Raw genomic sequence first — 16,127 nt, 5'->3', positions numbered from 1 at the left:
ATATACACAGGCAGATGAACTAAGAAAAATCATCAAGAAAAGATGGCATATTCTTACACAGGACCCTCTTCTTCTAACTAAGCTAGGACAGACACCAGCTATCACATATAAGAAGACCGCATCATTGAAGGACAAATTAGAGAATAGCCATTTACAGCCTCAAAATTAAAAAACCTGGCTAGAACAGAGGGTTGGTTTCCACAAATGCAGTAAATGCAAAGCCTGCAGTCACAGTGTAAACGTTAAGGAAGTTACACTACGCAGATTAAAAAATAAATGGAAGATTAACAAATCCATCTCATGTAGCACTGATTTTGTAGTTTATGCAATCATCTGCCCATGTGATAAATGGTATGTGGGTTCAACCACATTTCCAGTTAAAAAAAGAATCCTGGAACACTGGCGGGCCATCACAAATCGTGACCTTAGCTACAGTACAGTGAGGCACTTCAATGAAATGCATGGGGGCGATTTTACCAAAGGTCAATACATTGGTCTAGCAACTGTTCCCAAACACCCCAGAGGAGGGAATCGAATTCAAAACTTACGTCGCCTAGAATCACGGTTGATCCTACTTGCCGGTAGTATGTTCCCATTCAGCATGAATAACGATGAAGAGCTATATGTGCACTTGTAAATTTATTGGACGCTTCCCGCAACCTAATCATGAGTTTCTAGTTGGTATCATTCTAGTTGAGTGATACATTTTAATTCACTTATTGGACCTGTGTGCTGTTCTAGGTTTTGTGTTTTTCCCTCTTAAATCATTTGTGCAGCGGGTGGAATATTTGCTAATAAATGTAGGATGAGAATTATGTAAATGGTATATTTTGTATTATGAATGTCCATATTGATGCAATAATATATAGAAGTCAGATGTTATATATCTCAACTCTAATGTTATATATTTTTTTTCTTATTTTATTTTTGACAGATTGACAATGCGAGGAGGATAGCCACTGACGTTTGGTTAAGAGCAGATGAGATTCAGTAATCTCAGCTGAATTGTTGTCTCTACATCACCACCAGCGTTAATTGCTAATATATATCACCAATTCTACCATCTGTCAATATCCCAAACCACATCAATACATGATGCATTGGATAATGATGATGTATATAACTATTTAGTATAATGAATTATAAGGTACTATACCTTTTACTTTCACTATCACTGTCCGTCCTACCATGCGGTAGTAAAAACCAAATGCGTTAATTCTCAATGACTATTAACAAATTGGGATATAGTACTATACTTTGATCCTCGTTTATAATGGCACAATTAAATAATAATAATTGTTTAATCACTTCCTCCGCTAAGGCTAGGGAATGACGACCAAATACATTGAATTAAATGAATGAAACAACAAAATGCAAAAAAAAAAAATGTTTTGAACTTTATTGGTTACCTTAACTGAACAAGCACACTTGGTTTCACTTGAGTATTTTCTTTATGTTTACTCTACACGCTGTGTCGTGAATGTTTACTACACCTTTAAATATAAGTGATACTCACTAAAGGTCATGTGACCAAGATCTCGGCTGAGATCGAAACGCGTCGTTTGTTTGCCAAATAAACCCGCAACATTGACAAACTTTGAACTGGAGTGGCTCGTCTTTTCTGCAAGGCCGCACACTACAGAGTGTTGCCTCCAAGAAAAGCTTTATTCACGCGTAGAGCTGGCACTCCGTCCGGTCCATTTCATTCTGCCTGACGCGTTTCGGGCCGCATCAGCCCTTGTTCACAGGCTGAAAGTGAATTATACACCAGCTTCCAAATCACCACCATGACTACATGCGATTTCTTTTCTTTTCAAACCCCACGGTGAGGTCTCTCAGGTGAGTCCACTTACTAACAGCATGCTGGGACATGTAGTGTTTGGGAACATTGCGAAAAACATTTCGTTTAAGCCCTCCAGTGGGTGTGTAGAATTCAATTTCAAATTAATGTTTGTTTGTTTTTGGGCTCTCCAGTGAGCCTCCGGACATCAATAACTGGCTCCTTTTACCTTCTGTAGCCACCTCGGGGCTGCGAACAGTTCTGTGCCCCTGCAGCTCCATTGAAAGTTGAATGGCGGTGCGTAGCCTCACGGCGGGACAGCCGTAGAAATATGCCAAAGTTTGTCCAAAAGAACGAGGCCGCACACTACAGAATGTTGCCTCCAACAAAAGTTTTATTCACGCGTAGAGCTGGCACTCCGTCCGGTCCATTTCATTCTGCCTGACGCGTTTCGGGCCGCATCAGCCCTTGTTCACAGGCTGAAAGTGAATTATACACCAGCTTCCAAATCACCACCATGTCTACATGCGATTTCTTTTCTTTTCAAACCCCACGGTGAGGTCTCTCAGGTGAGTCCACTTACTAACAGCATGCTGGGACATGTAGTGTTTGGGAACATTGCGAAAAACATTTTGTTTAAGCCCTCCAGTGGGTGTGTAGAATTCAATTTCAAATTAATGTTTGTTTGTTTTTGAGCTCTCCAGTGAGCCTCCGGACATCAATAACCGGCTCCTTTTACCTTCTGTAGCCACCTCGGGGCTGCGAACAGTTCTGTGCCCCTGCAGCTCCATTGAAAGTTGAATGGCGGTGCGTAGCCTCACGGCGTGACAGCCGTAGAAATATGCCAAAGTTTGTCCAAAAGAACGAGGCTGCACACTATATATATATATACCAATGTGTATTGAAGGATGGGTGGGTGTATGAGTGTCTGCATGGATGATTTAGTGGGTGCGTAACTGACTGTATAAGCATCTTAGTGAATGCATGGATGAATGACTAATCTGTGTGAATGCCTGTATCAGTCTGTCTGTTGGTGTGTAAGTGGCTGCATGGGTTGGTGAGTAGCTACATGAGTGTCTATATGGGTTAATGATTGATTGTCTGAGTACCTGAATGGGTACCTGAGTGTGAGTCTGTGTGGGTGGGTGGAGGGGTGTGTGACTCCCTGCATGGATATGTGAGTGGATGATTTACTGGGTGTATGGGTTTATGGGTGTGTGTGTTAGGGGCTGTGTGGGTGAGTGAGTGTGCGTATAGCTGTGTTGGTGAGTGAATGGATGTCTCAGTGGTATCTGTGTAAGTAACTACATATGTGAAAGGCAGTATATGTGAGTGATGGAGTATATACGTGACTACATGTGAGAGTGAGTGATTGTGACAGTGGCAGCATGGATACGTGTGTGCTTACGTCAGTGATTGTAGAAGAGATCATGTATATGACTATCTGTGTGAATAAGTGAGGGGGTGTGTGTGCATAACTGTATAGGTGAGTAAATGGCAGTGTGATTGATTCTTTGGGTGACTGACTAGGTGTTTGAGTAACTCTTTGGGTGAGTGGTGGTGTGTGAGTGGCTGTATGGGTGTATGAGTGGATATATCAGTGGCTGTATTAATGAATGACTGTGTGTATGAGTGACTGTATGGTTTAGTGAATGGATGTGTGTGTAGACCTAGGAATCAGTGAGCGGGTATGTACTAACTGGTATTGGTCTGTCTATGTTTTGGAGATTGGTAGTCTGTATTTTAGAGTGGATGTATCAAAGTTCATATTAGGGTGTTAGGAGGTGCATCAGATGATCACGTGGATGATGTCATCAGTCATGTTACTTGAAATCTCATCAGTGATGTCACTGACTATGTCATGAGTGATGTAATATTTGACGTCATCAGCAGTGCATGGCGGGTGTTTGATAACAGACGAATTTCTCTGATTTTGTAGGAGTGAAATGTCCAACTAACTATAATGTCCCAGAAACCTGTGGCTTTTTCAGTAGGGTGTGAAAGAGGCACGAGGAGTACAGAAAGAAGCAAGAGAGGTGCAGAAAGAAACAAAAGAAGTGCAGAAAGAAGGAACAGAGGTGCAGAAAGAGGTAAGAGGAGTGCAGAAAGAGAAAAAGGGTGCAGAAAGAGGCACAAGTGGTACAGAAAGAAGCAAGAGAGGTACAGAAAGACTTAAGGTGAGTGAAGAAAGAAGCAACAGAGATGCAGAAAGAGGGATGAGGGATCGAGAAAGAGGCATGAGAAGTACAGAAAGAAGCAACAGACATGCAGAAAGGGGAAGAGGGATGGAGAAAGAGGCCAGAAGGGTACAGAAAGAAGCAAGAGATATGCAGAAAGTAACAAAAGAGGTGCAGAAAGAAGGAACAGAGGCGCAGAAAGAGCCAACAAGGGTGAAGAAAGAGGGAAGAGTGGTGGAGAAAGAGGCAAGGGGGTGCAGAAAGAAGCAAGAGAGCTGTAGAAAGAAACAAAAGAATTGCAGAAAGAAGGAACAGAGGTGCAGAAATTGGCAAGAGGAGTGCATAAATAAACAAATGAATTGCAGAAAGGAGCAACAGAGGTGCAGAAAGAGATAGGAGGAGTGCAGAAAGAGGGAAGAGGGGTGCAGAAAGAAGCAAGAGAGATGCAGAAGGAAGCATGAGAAATGCAAAAAGAAGTAACAGAGATGCAGAAAGGGGGAAGTGGGGTGGAGTAAGAGGCAAGAGGGATACAGAAATTAGTAAGAGAGTTGTGGAAAGAAACAAAAGAAGTGCAGCAAGAGGGAAGTGGGGTGTGAAAGAGGCATGAGGGGTGCAGAAAGACGCAAGAGGCATGCAGAAAGAAGTGAGAGAGTTGTAGAAAGAAACAAAAGAAGTACAGAAAGAAGTAACATGTGCAGAAAGAGGCAAGAGGGGTGCAGAAAGAGGGAAGAGAAGTGGAGAAAGAGGCAAGGGGTACAGAAAGAAGCATGAGAGCTGCAGAAAGAAACAAAAGAAGTGCAGAAAGAAGGAACAGAGGTGCAGAAAGAGGCAAGAGGGTACAGAAAGAGGCAAAAAAGGTGCAGAAAGAAGCGAAAGGTGAAGAAAGAAACCAAAGAAGTACAGAAAGAAGGAACAGAGGTGCAGAAAGAGGCAAGAGGAGTACGGGAAGAGGGGTGTGAAAGGGGCATGAGGGGTGCAGAAAGAGGCAAAAGGGATACAGAAAGAAGCAAGAGGTGCAGAAAGAAACAAAAGAAGAGCAGAAAGAAGGAACAGGTGCAGAAAGATGCAGGAGGGATGCACAAAGAGGGACGAGGGGTGTGAAAGAGGCATGAGGAGTACAGGAAGAAGCAAGAAGAGTGCAGAAAGAAGTAACAGAGGTGCAGAAAGAGGCAAGAACAGTGCAAAAAGAGGAAATAGGGATGCAGAAAGAAGTGTGTGGGGGGTGCATAAAGAAGCAAGAGATGTGCAGTAAGAAAGAAAAGACGTACAGAAAGAAAGAACAGATTTGTAGAAAGGGGTAGCAGGGGTGGAGCAAGAGGGTAGATGGGTGGAGAAAGAGGCAAGGGGGTACAGGAAGAAGCAAGAGAGCTGCAGAAAGAAACAGAAGAAGTGCAGAAGGAAGGAACAGAGGTGCAGAAAGAGGCAAGAGGGGTGCAGAAAGAGGGAAGAGGGGTGCAGAAAGAGGCAAACGTGGTGCAAAAAGAACTGAGTGGTACAGATAGAAGCAAAACATGTGCAGAAAGAAGGAACAGAGGTGCATTAAGAGGCAAGAGGGGTGTGGGAAGAAGGGTGTGAAAGAGGCACGAGGAGTGCAGAAAGAAGCACAAGAGGTACAGAAAAAAGCAACAGAGTTGCAAAAGGGGCAGAGGGGTAGAGAAAGAGGCATGAGGGGTACAGAAAGAAGCAAGAGAGGTGCAGAAAGAAACAAAAGAAGTGCAGGAAGAAGGAACAGAGGTGCAGAAATTGGCAAGAGGAGTGCATAAAGAAACACAAGAATTGCAGAAAGGAACAACAGAGGTGCAGAAAGAGGCAATAGGAGTGCAGAAAGAGGGAAGAGGGGTGCAGAAAGAGGCATGAGGGATGCAGAAAGAAGCAAGAGAGATGGAGAAAGAAGCATGAGAAATGCAAAAAGAAGTAACAGATATGCAGAAAGGGGAAAGTGGGGTGGATTAAGAGGCAAGAGGGATACAGAAATTAGTAAGAGAGTTGTGGAAAGAAATAAAAGAAGTGCAGCAAGAGGGAAGTGGGGTGTGAAAGAGGCATGAGGAGTACAGAAAGAGGCAAGAGGCATGCAGAAAGAAGTGAGAGAGTTGTAGAAAGAAACAAAAGAAGTACAGAAAGAAGAAACAGAGGTGCATAAAGAGGCAAGAGGGGTACAGAAAGAGGGAAGAGGGGTGCAGAAAGAAGGTGCAGATGTGCAGAAAGAAGCAAGAGAAGTGCAGAAAAAGCAACAGATGTGCAGAAATAGGGATGAGGGGTCGAGAAAGAGGCAAGAGAAGTGCAGAAAGAAGCGAGAGCGGTGCAGAAAGAAACAAAAGAAGTACAGAAAGAAGCAAGAGGGGTACAGAAAGAAGCACAAGAGGTGCTGAAAGAAGCAAGAGAGGTGCATAAAGAAACAAAAGATGTGCAGAAAGATGGAACAGAGGTGCAGAAAGGGGCAACAGGGGTGCAGAAAGAGGGAAGAGCAGTAGAGAAAGAGGCAAGGGGGTACAGAAAGAAGCATGAGAGCTGCAGAAAGAAACAAAAGAAGTGCAGAAAGAAGGAACAGAGGTGCAGAAAGGGGAAAGAGGAGTACGGGAAGAGGGGTGTGAAAGAGGTACGAGGGGTGCAGAAAGAGGCAAAAGGGGTACAGAAAGAAGCAAGAGGTGCAGAAAGAAACAAAAGAAGAGCAGAAAGAAGGAATAGGTGCAGAAAGATGCAAGAGGGATGCACAAAGATGGAAGAGGGGTATGAAAGAGGCATGAAGAGTGCAATAAGAGTGCAGAAAGAAGTAACAGAGGTGCAAAAGGGGCAGAGGGGTAGAGAAAGAGGCAAGAGGGGTACAGAAAGAAGCAAGAGAGGTGCAGAAAGAAACAAAAGAAGTGCAGAAAGAAGGAACAGAGGTGCAGAAATTGGCAAGAGGAGTGCATAAAGAAACAAAAGAATTGCAGAAAGGAACAACAGAGGTGCAGAAAGAGGCAATAGGAGTGCAGAAAGAGGGAAGAGGGGTGCAGAAAGAGGCATGAGGGATGCAGAAAGAAGCAAGAGAGATGCAGAAAGAAGCATGAGAAATGCAAAAAGAAGAAACAGAGATGCAGAAAGGGGGAAGTGGGGTGGATTAAGAGGCAAGAGGGATACAGAAATTAGTAAGAGAGTTGTGGAAAGAAATAAAAGAAGTGCAGCAAGAGGGAAGTGGGGTGTGAAAGAGGCATGAGGGGTACAGAAAGAGGCAAGAGGCATGCAGAAAGAAGTGAGAGAGTTGTAGAAAGAAACAAAAGAAAGAAGAAACAGAGGTGCAGAAAGAGGCAAGAGGGGTGCAGAAAGAGGGAATAGGGGTACAGAAAGAAGCTACAGAGGTGCAGAAAGAAGCAAGAGAAGTGCAGAGAGAAGCAACAGATGTGCAGAAATAGGGATGGGGGTCGAGAAAGAGGCAAGAGGAGTGTAGAAAGAAGCAACAGAGATGCAAAAAGGGAGAGCACGGGTGGAGAAAGTGTCAAGAGTGGTGCAGAAAGAAGCGAGAGCGGTGCAGAAAGAAACAAAAGAAGTACAGAAAGAAGCAAGAGGGGTACAGAAAGAAGCACAAGAGGTGCTGTAAGAAGCAAGAGAGGTGCAGAAAGAAACAAAAGATGTGCAGAAAGATGGAACAGAGGTGCAGAAAGGGGCAACAGGGGTGCAGAAAGAGGACAGAGCAGTAGAGAAAGAGGCAAGGGGGTACAGAAAGAAGCATGAGAGCTGCAGAAAGAAACAAAAGAAGTGCAGAAAGAAGGAACAGAGGTGCAGAAAGAGGCAAGAGGGTACAGAAAGAGGCAATAAAGGTGCAGAAAGAAGCGAAAGGTGCAGAAAGAAACCAAAGAAGTACAGAAAGAAGGAACAGAGGTGCAGAAAGAGGAAAGAGGAGTACGGGAAGAGGGGTGTGAAAGAGGTACGAGGGGTGCAGAAAGAGGCAAAAGGGGTACAGAAAGAAGTAAGAGGTGCAGAAAGAAACAAAAGAAGAGCAGAAAGAAGGAACAGGTGCAGAAAGATGCAAGAGGGATGCACAAAGAGGGAAGAGGGGTATGAAAGAGACATGAGGAGTGCAGGAAGAAGCAAGAAGAGTGCAGAAAGAAGTAACAGAGGTGCAGAAAGAGGCAAGAACGGTGCACAAAAAGGGAAGAGGGATGCAGAAAGAGGTATGTGGGGTGCATAAAGAAGCAAGAGATGTGTAGTAAGAAACAAAAGACACGCAGAAAGAAAGAACAGAGGTGCAGAAAGGGACAGCAGGGGTGGAGAAAGAGGGTAGATGGGTGGAGAAAGAGGCAAGGGGGTGCAGGAAGAAGCAAGAGAGCTGCAGAAAGAAACAGAAGACGTGCAGAAGGAAGGAACAGAGGTGCAGAAAGAGGCAAGAGGGGTACAGAAAGAGAGAAGAGGCCGCAGAAAGAGGCAAACGGGGTGCAAAAAGAACTGAGCAGTACAGATAGAAACAAAACAAGTTTAGAAAGAAGGAACAGAGGTGCATTAGGAGGCAAGAGGGGTGCGGGAAGAAGGGTGTGAAATAGGCACAAGGAGTGCAGAAAGAAGCAAGAGAGGTGCAGAAAGAAGCAACAGAGTTGCAGAAAGGGAGAAGGGGTAGAGAAAGAGGCAAGAGGGGTACAGAAAGAAGCAAGAGAGGTGCAGAAAGAAACAAAAGAAGTGCAGAAAGAAGGAACAGAGGTGCAGAAAGAGAAGAAGGGTGCAGAAAGGGCACAAGTGGTACAGAGAGAAGCAAGAGAGGTGCAGAAAAATGTAAGGTAAGTGCAGAAAGAAGCAACAGAGATGCAGAAAGAGGGATGAGGGGTCGAGAAAGAGGCATGAGATGTGCAGAAAGAAACAAAAGAAGTGCAGAAAGTGGCATGAGGGGTGCAGAAAGAGGCAAGAGTGGTGCAGAAAGAGGCAAGAGGGGTTCACAAAGAAGCAAGGGAGGTGCAGAAAGAGGCAACAGAGGTGCAGAAAGAGGAAAAAGAGGTGCAGAAATTAGAAGAGATGTGCAGAAAGAGGCAAGAGCAGTGCAGAAAAAGAAAGAAAGGTGCAAAAAGAAGCAACAGAAATGTAGAAAGAGGCAAGAAAGGCACAGAAAAAAACAAAAGTGGCTTGCACACCATTAGTACCAATTGAACACCCACATTTAGCAATAAGTAACAGGTGACCATTCTAGGTTTGCAGAGAACCTTCCACCACACTGTTTCACTTATCGCTGCATTTTTGGTAACGTTTGAGCCATTTGAGCGAGAAACAATGTTTTTTTTGTTCAAATCTGCAGATTATGCAGCAGGTGATGGATTATGTGGCAAATGCGGAAAATGTATAATAGTGCGAAAGTTGATGCAGCCAAACAGTCGCATAATTCCAGTGGCCCTGCTCATAACTCTGACTAGGTCCAGAAGTGCTCGTAAGTGGTCCCTACTTTTTTTGTCTCATTGAGTTTATAGTTTAGCTTCTATGAAAATGAGGAAGACTAAACCTAAGGTTACCACTCCACAACACAGACTACCATACCACATAATTACTTTTCATAACACACAATCCCACTCTACATAATTCCTATACACTAAATACCACATACTTTCTATCCACATAATTTCACTGCACAACAAACTACATAATTTCACTACACACAATATACATCCACTCCACTCCAAAAACAATAGTAAAAAACGTTTACATTTACAACGCTAATAGCTCTAACTCTTGCAAATGTGAGACCTATTACATTGCAAATGCTTCTTTAACTGGTAGTCGTATTTGCAGAGTGGTGGAGAAAGGGGCCTGGGCCTCTAATCATTGCTCAGGAATTCCGCTGCGTAGGACTTACATGAGGTACCAGGAGGGCTTCTTGGCCTCCAAAGTCCCTCAAGAGAAAAGTGGACTTCATCCCCCAACCTGTAGTGTGCCAAGAGGCACATTTGCAGAGTGGTGGAGAAAGGGGGGCATGGCCTCAGAAGACATCTCCGCAATCCCACTGTGTTGGACTTACTGAAGATAACAGAAGGGGCAGTTGGCCCCCAAGAATAACCTTGGGGGCCAATTACTCCTCCTATTACCTCCAGTAAGTCCCACAGAGCAGCATTGGTATGTTGTCATAGCAGGCCACGCCCCCTTTTCCCACCAGTCTGCAAACACGCTCCCTGGTGCGCTCTTCAATTGGGATTTACATCCCCTTCGCTGCTGAGGGTTGGTAGAGGCCAACTAGCCTACCTGTTATCTCCAGTAAGCCCCACACAGTGGGACTGCTGAGAGGTGGACACAGGCCACTCCCCCTTTCTCCAGCACTCTGCAAACGCGCCTTCTGGTGCGCTCTTGGTTGGGGGATGAAGTCCCCTTGCCTCCTGAGGGTCCCTGGGGGCCAACTGGTCCACCACGTATCTCCAGTAAGCCCCACACAGCTGGATTGCTGAGAGTGGTCAGTGACCATGCCCCCTTTTTACACCACTTTGCAAACGCACCTCCTGGTGCACTACTGCTCGGTGGATGAAGTCCACTTTAGTCCTGAGGTCCTCAGGACACATATGGACCTCATCGCCCCACCACCAGTGCACCAAGAGGTGCGTTTGCAGAGTGGTGTAAAAAGGGTCATGGCCTCAGACCACCTATCAGCAGTCCCATGGCTTATTGGAGGTACCTGGTGGGCTAGTTGGCCCCTAAGTACCCTTAAGATTCTAGGGGACTTAATCCTCCAACCCAGAACACACCAGAAGGTGCATTTGCATAGTGGTGCAGGGAGGGGTGGGGCCTCCAGCAAGATGCCTGATTTTTTTGGGTTTGGTTTTTGGAAGGGGTCTCTGTGGCTCCCCTTTCCCTTACTTATTTTTGGGCCCTGGGGACCCCATCCCACAGGGCCTTAGCATTTTCTTTAAGCAAGAAGGGGGTCACACAGTTCCCCTCCCATGGCCGAATTCGGCCCAGGGGACCCGATCCCCGGGGCATGGCCACATATTTAATTATAGGGAACATGTAGGCTCAGGAAGCTATAGAACCTTACCTTTTGATATTTTGTCCCTTGCTATTTTAGTCACAAAATGGTGACCCATTTATATTTAGGATGTGATATCGCCAGCCCACATCAGTCTTTCAAATGTGTGCCTTGGCACTGAGCCACAGTAAAAAGTTAGACTTCTCCTATTTGTTTCTCTTTTGTGCCTCTGGGTTTGGGGCCTCTGATGTGATGTGAGACCATCTAATGGAGTATCACCCACTGCAATATTCTTTTAAAAATATTTTTTAGCTGTAATCTCAAGTGCTGTCTTTTTAAAATAAGATCAGGTGTTGTGCAGTTTGCATAAGACTATCTGCATGCGTTGTGCATGAACATGTGCACATACGCATGTGCAAACGTATAGGCTGAGCTAGGAGAACTATTGTCTGACTCAGCCTGGCATCTGCACACAGGTAAAACAGGGGCAGAAGGGGCCTAGATTGCATTAATATGATTGGAGCCCAAAAGGGACTGCAACATCCCACTTGGAGTATAATGTAACATGTAGCATTTACATTGTGTTCTTTATGTATGCATTGTGTTTTAATTATGGCTGGGCGGAGCTGGCGGAGCGACACTACGTGGAGGTTCACGGAGTTGGGGACAAACTCCGTGGAACTCCGCTTCATCACCCGCCTCCACCCCCATATTAAAAATTAAATAAAAATACAATAAGGAGTAAAGTAAAAACTGACTTGTGCTCACTGCAGCGTCCCCGGGCTACAGTCCCCTTCTTCCTCGTGTCTCAGGGTGATCTGCACATTCCTTGTGGGAAATGCACATGCGCGGGAGCATTTCTCGTGCATTTCTCGCAAAGAACGCGTGGGCGCGTGCATGCGCAGATCACCCTGAGACGCAAGGAAGAGATGGGCGGCAGTCCGGGGACACCGCAGTGAAGGTAAGTCTTTTTACTTTACTCTTTATTGTACTTTAATTAATTTTAAATATAGTGGTGGAGGCGGGCGGCGGGCCAACTCCGCTCCACCACGGAGTTTGCAGAGTTTTGCCTACTCCGCATTCTCCGCAGAACGTGGAGTAGGCAAAACTCCACACACTCCTCCGACGGAATGGAGTTCTCTGCCCACGGTAAGTTTTAATATAGTTCCAGATTAGAATGTGATTCAAAGGTCAGAGTAAAAGCCTTGTATATAAATGATCAGGCATTGAGTGATTATATGAGATCTATATGGACATATTTAAAAACCCTTCACCTATTTCTTAATTTGGCATATTTCTGTGAGCCAGCCTTAATATGAATCACACATTGAGATAGCTAGATGAGAATGTTAATTACTATGCTATCCCATCTAGCAGATAAGAGACCCTTGAGCACAATAGATACTTTACAGGGAGATTAGGCATGTCATGCTGAAGGAAGAGTGTGGGATAGGAATCTTCATAAGTATTAGCAGAAATTGACTGTAAATTGGCTTAGATATTGTTCTCTCATTAAGAAAGGTAGGACAGACAGAACTTTGGGCCATATGTAGGTAAAATTGAAATTCCGAATTCTTAATACCGAATTTTACTGATTCGGTATTAAGAATTCGGAATTTCCGATGTATGTAAAAATTTGGTATTTGTTACCGATTCAGTAAAATTCGCAAAAAAACATTACCGATTCCTTAACACCGATCGGTATTACCGAATCTGTATTACCGATTCGGTAAATACCGAATCGGTAATTCAAAACACCAGCAATTGAGGAATCAGCCAATCCTGTGCATCCACCCCACCTCCCAACCAGGAAGTGGCCACACCCATGCAGGTGCACTAAATCTGAACCTTCTGGAGAGGCTGGGAATCCAGAGGAGGACAAAGGAGCCACTAGGAGAACTTTACCTGTGAAACCTGCACAATGTCTGACAAGGAGACAGACAAAGAAGGTGCTGAGAGGAAGAGAAAGTTAAAGTTCAGTGAAAGGGAGCTCCAGGTCCTAATTGAGGAGGTGGCCAAACAACATTCGAAGCTATTTGGCAAACAGTCCCTGCAAGTGACTGAATCTGCAAAACTGAAAATCTGGCTGGGGATACAGGCACAAGTGAATGCCATAGGAGTGACCACCCGGGAAATAGATGACCTGAAAAAGAGGTGGTATGACATCAGGGGCATCACCAAAAAGAAGATGGCAGAGATAAAAAAAAAAACAAGCCAGCCAGACAGGAGGAGGAAGGAACAGGGCACCTGCACTGACTGCTCTTGAACAGCTGGTGGAGCCCACCATAGAGCCGGACAGCGTATGCTGAATCGGGGATGCAGACAGCTCAGCCAGAGCTGCCAACAAACAAGGTAAGAAGCATGCACACCAATCTGTGCCCCCCATTCCCTATCCCCATTCCCCAATGAGGCTGTGTGAATCCCACTCCAGTGCAGGTTTTACTAATCACCAGCAATGCATTCTGGGAGATGTAGTCAGTGGAACACGTATCATGACAGTCATCCCACTGAACACCAAGGCATGTGACACACATCAGTGATAAGCAAGCAGAGGACAGAAAGATAGTGTTCCAGGAATGACAATTTATTATTGCTACGTAGGGCTGCCAAACTAGTGAGGTAATGTACAATTTCTGTCCACAGGCGAGACATCGCGCAGGGCTGCACGAGACAAGGGAGGAAGGGCACCCCGGAAGGAGAGAGCGGATGAGGCCATTGCAAGTACAGGACACACCACACCACCACCGACAGCATCACCACCTCTGCCAGCATCACCACCACCGCCAGCATCACCAACACTGCTAGCATCACCAACACTGCTAGCATCACCAACACTGCTAGCATCACCAGCAGCAACACCACCGCCAGTGGCAAGACCCAGGAGGCATGCAGTTGCCACTCTACAAGAGATGGAGTCATCCTTGGAAGACACCAGGGGTGGCGAAATCTCGACTGTGCCAGTGGATGGCAGTAATGCAGGGTCGCAGTCCACCTCAGGGAGTTCGCACACAGGTGCCAGACACCGCAGGGCCAGGGAACAAAGTCCACCTTTGCAGGGTGAGGACAATGGTGTATTTACAGGGCTGAAGGCAAATATGGTTAAGGTTCAGCGCCTGCAAGGGAATGCAATACAGTCTATACAGCGGCAAATGAGACATCTGAATTGTAGCATGCATAACATCGAGAAGGGCATCAGCACTATGAACTCCACGCTGTCTGAGGGAATGAAGGAGATGGCGGAGGGCATGAAAGGGATGGATGAGGGTTATGAGGGACATGTCCCAGGCTGTGATGCTGCTGTGCAGCAAACTTGAGGGGGACAGGGTGGCACGGTGCAGGGAGAGGCAGAAGATGGAAAACCATACAAAGGCGGTGAACCGCGTCACAACTGCAACATCTCTACTCTGCAGGCGCTCCATGGCCATGCAAGAAGGGATGCAACAGTGCAGCCATGATGTCTCTAGGGGGCTTGTCAAGGTCACAACTGCACTAGAAGTGCTCCTAACAACTCAGGCTGCCAATACTGGTGCATGTGATGTGGGGGACGCCGAGGAGACTACCAGTCGCAGCAGCATAACGCCCCCTGCAACTGAGACCAGGAGGAGCAGCAGGCGACATGGAGCTGGCACTGGGACCATTGTCAATGAAGACAGTCTGCTGAGTGAACCCAGCAGTGTTGTGCGTGGCCGCAGGCGTTGATGCAGCCCACACTTTGTGTACTTTATTGGGTGACTTAACCCATGACAATCTCTTTGCGTTGTCACAAATAGGACTGGCAAGTTGAGCCCTTTGTGTAGTGGCGTAGTGCCCAAAAATAAAACTACGTCATTCAAATACAACTGTCTGTGTCTCCTTACTTACTCAGAAGTAGTTGCGTGTGATCTCTGCCCATCTTTGTCTCCCATCTGGTGCTGGCGCCACTCCTGCTGCGTTGGGCTCTGGCTCAGCAATTTCATCATCATCGTCCTCTGAGTCTGTTAATTCAACTTCTGTGCCTTTCTTAGTGGCAAGTTTGTGCAGCATAGCACAAGTTGCAATGATTTTGCAGCAGATGATGGGTATGTACTGACGGGCGCCTCCGCTTTTGTGGAGGCAGCGGTACCTGCTTTTCAATAGTTCAAGCATGCGCTCCACTACGTTGCGTGTTGTCTTGTGTGCCACATTGTATCGTCTCCCACTCGGTTGATGGGTTTAGGTGGGGAGTGAGGATAAATGACTGCACAGCATAAGCGCTATCACCTTAATCTGCTGTATCCATCAGGGTGTGTCACAATGATTTACCTAGCATGTATCCTTCTCCAAATTCTCCTGCAGCCAGGCGTGTGTAGATCCCACTGGTCTGGAACATGTGATTATGTTGGCTGCATTGCAGATTACCTGCACATTTATGGAGTGGGTGAATTTTCGGTTTCTGTAGATATACTCAGTGGCTGCAGGTGGGCAGATTGGAATGTGTGTCCCATCAATGCATCTTATGACATGCGGGAACTGTGCCATTTGGTAAAAGTCTGTCTTGGTTTTCAGCAGTTCCGCCTGTGTGTTTGGGAAGCTTATGTAGTGATGCATTCTCTGCATCATGGCGTCCAGGACCTTCTTGAAGAAACGGGACAGGCAATTCTGTGACACCCCACCTACCGCAGCTATCACCCCCTGGTAACTGCCAGATGCAAGTAGGTGTAGGCTACAGAGCATCTGCACATGTGGTGGTATGGCATGCGCCCTTGTTGTTGGATGGTCCAGGAGTGGGTGCAAGTCCCTTATCAGGTCCATGTTGGTTTGGGGGTGTAGCCTGTACCTTTAATGGATCTCATCCTCAGTCAGTTGGAAGAGTGTGATGCGCTGTCTGTAAACGCGCTCTTCCTGTCTCCAGATCCTCACTCCTGCTGCCTGTAGCCGTAGCCACCTTGCAATTACATAGAAGGCCGCCATAGTGATCACACTGTTGCATTTTGGGATTGCTTATATACACTTCACCTGATTACCACCTGCTTTCATTCAGTGTTAATTACCGACTCCTAAATACCGAATTGCATGAAATTCGGTATTACCGACTTTTCCTACATCTCTTTTATTGTTTTTACCGTTTCTTATTTACCGATTCGGTAAATTAGGAATCGGTAATTCCGATTCGGTAAATTAGGAATCAGTAATAAGGAATCGGTATTTACCGGTCGGTAACGGTGAAATCTACCGAATTTCACCGTTACCGACCGGTATTTGGCCACCTACATTGGGCCCTTTGACTTCAGTCACAACAGGATGTTTT

The sequence above is a fragment of the Triturus cristatus genome, chromosome 2_1, assembly GCF_964204655.1.
Source record: "Triturus cristatus chromosome 2_1, aTriCri1.1, whole genome shotgun sequence".
Lineage (NCBI taxonomy): Eukaryota > Metazoa > Chordata > Amphibia > Caudata > Salamandridae > Triturus > Triturus cristatus.
The sequence above is the reverse complement of the archived record's forward strand: the minus strand, read 5'-3'. Positions refer to the sequence as shown.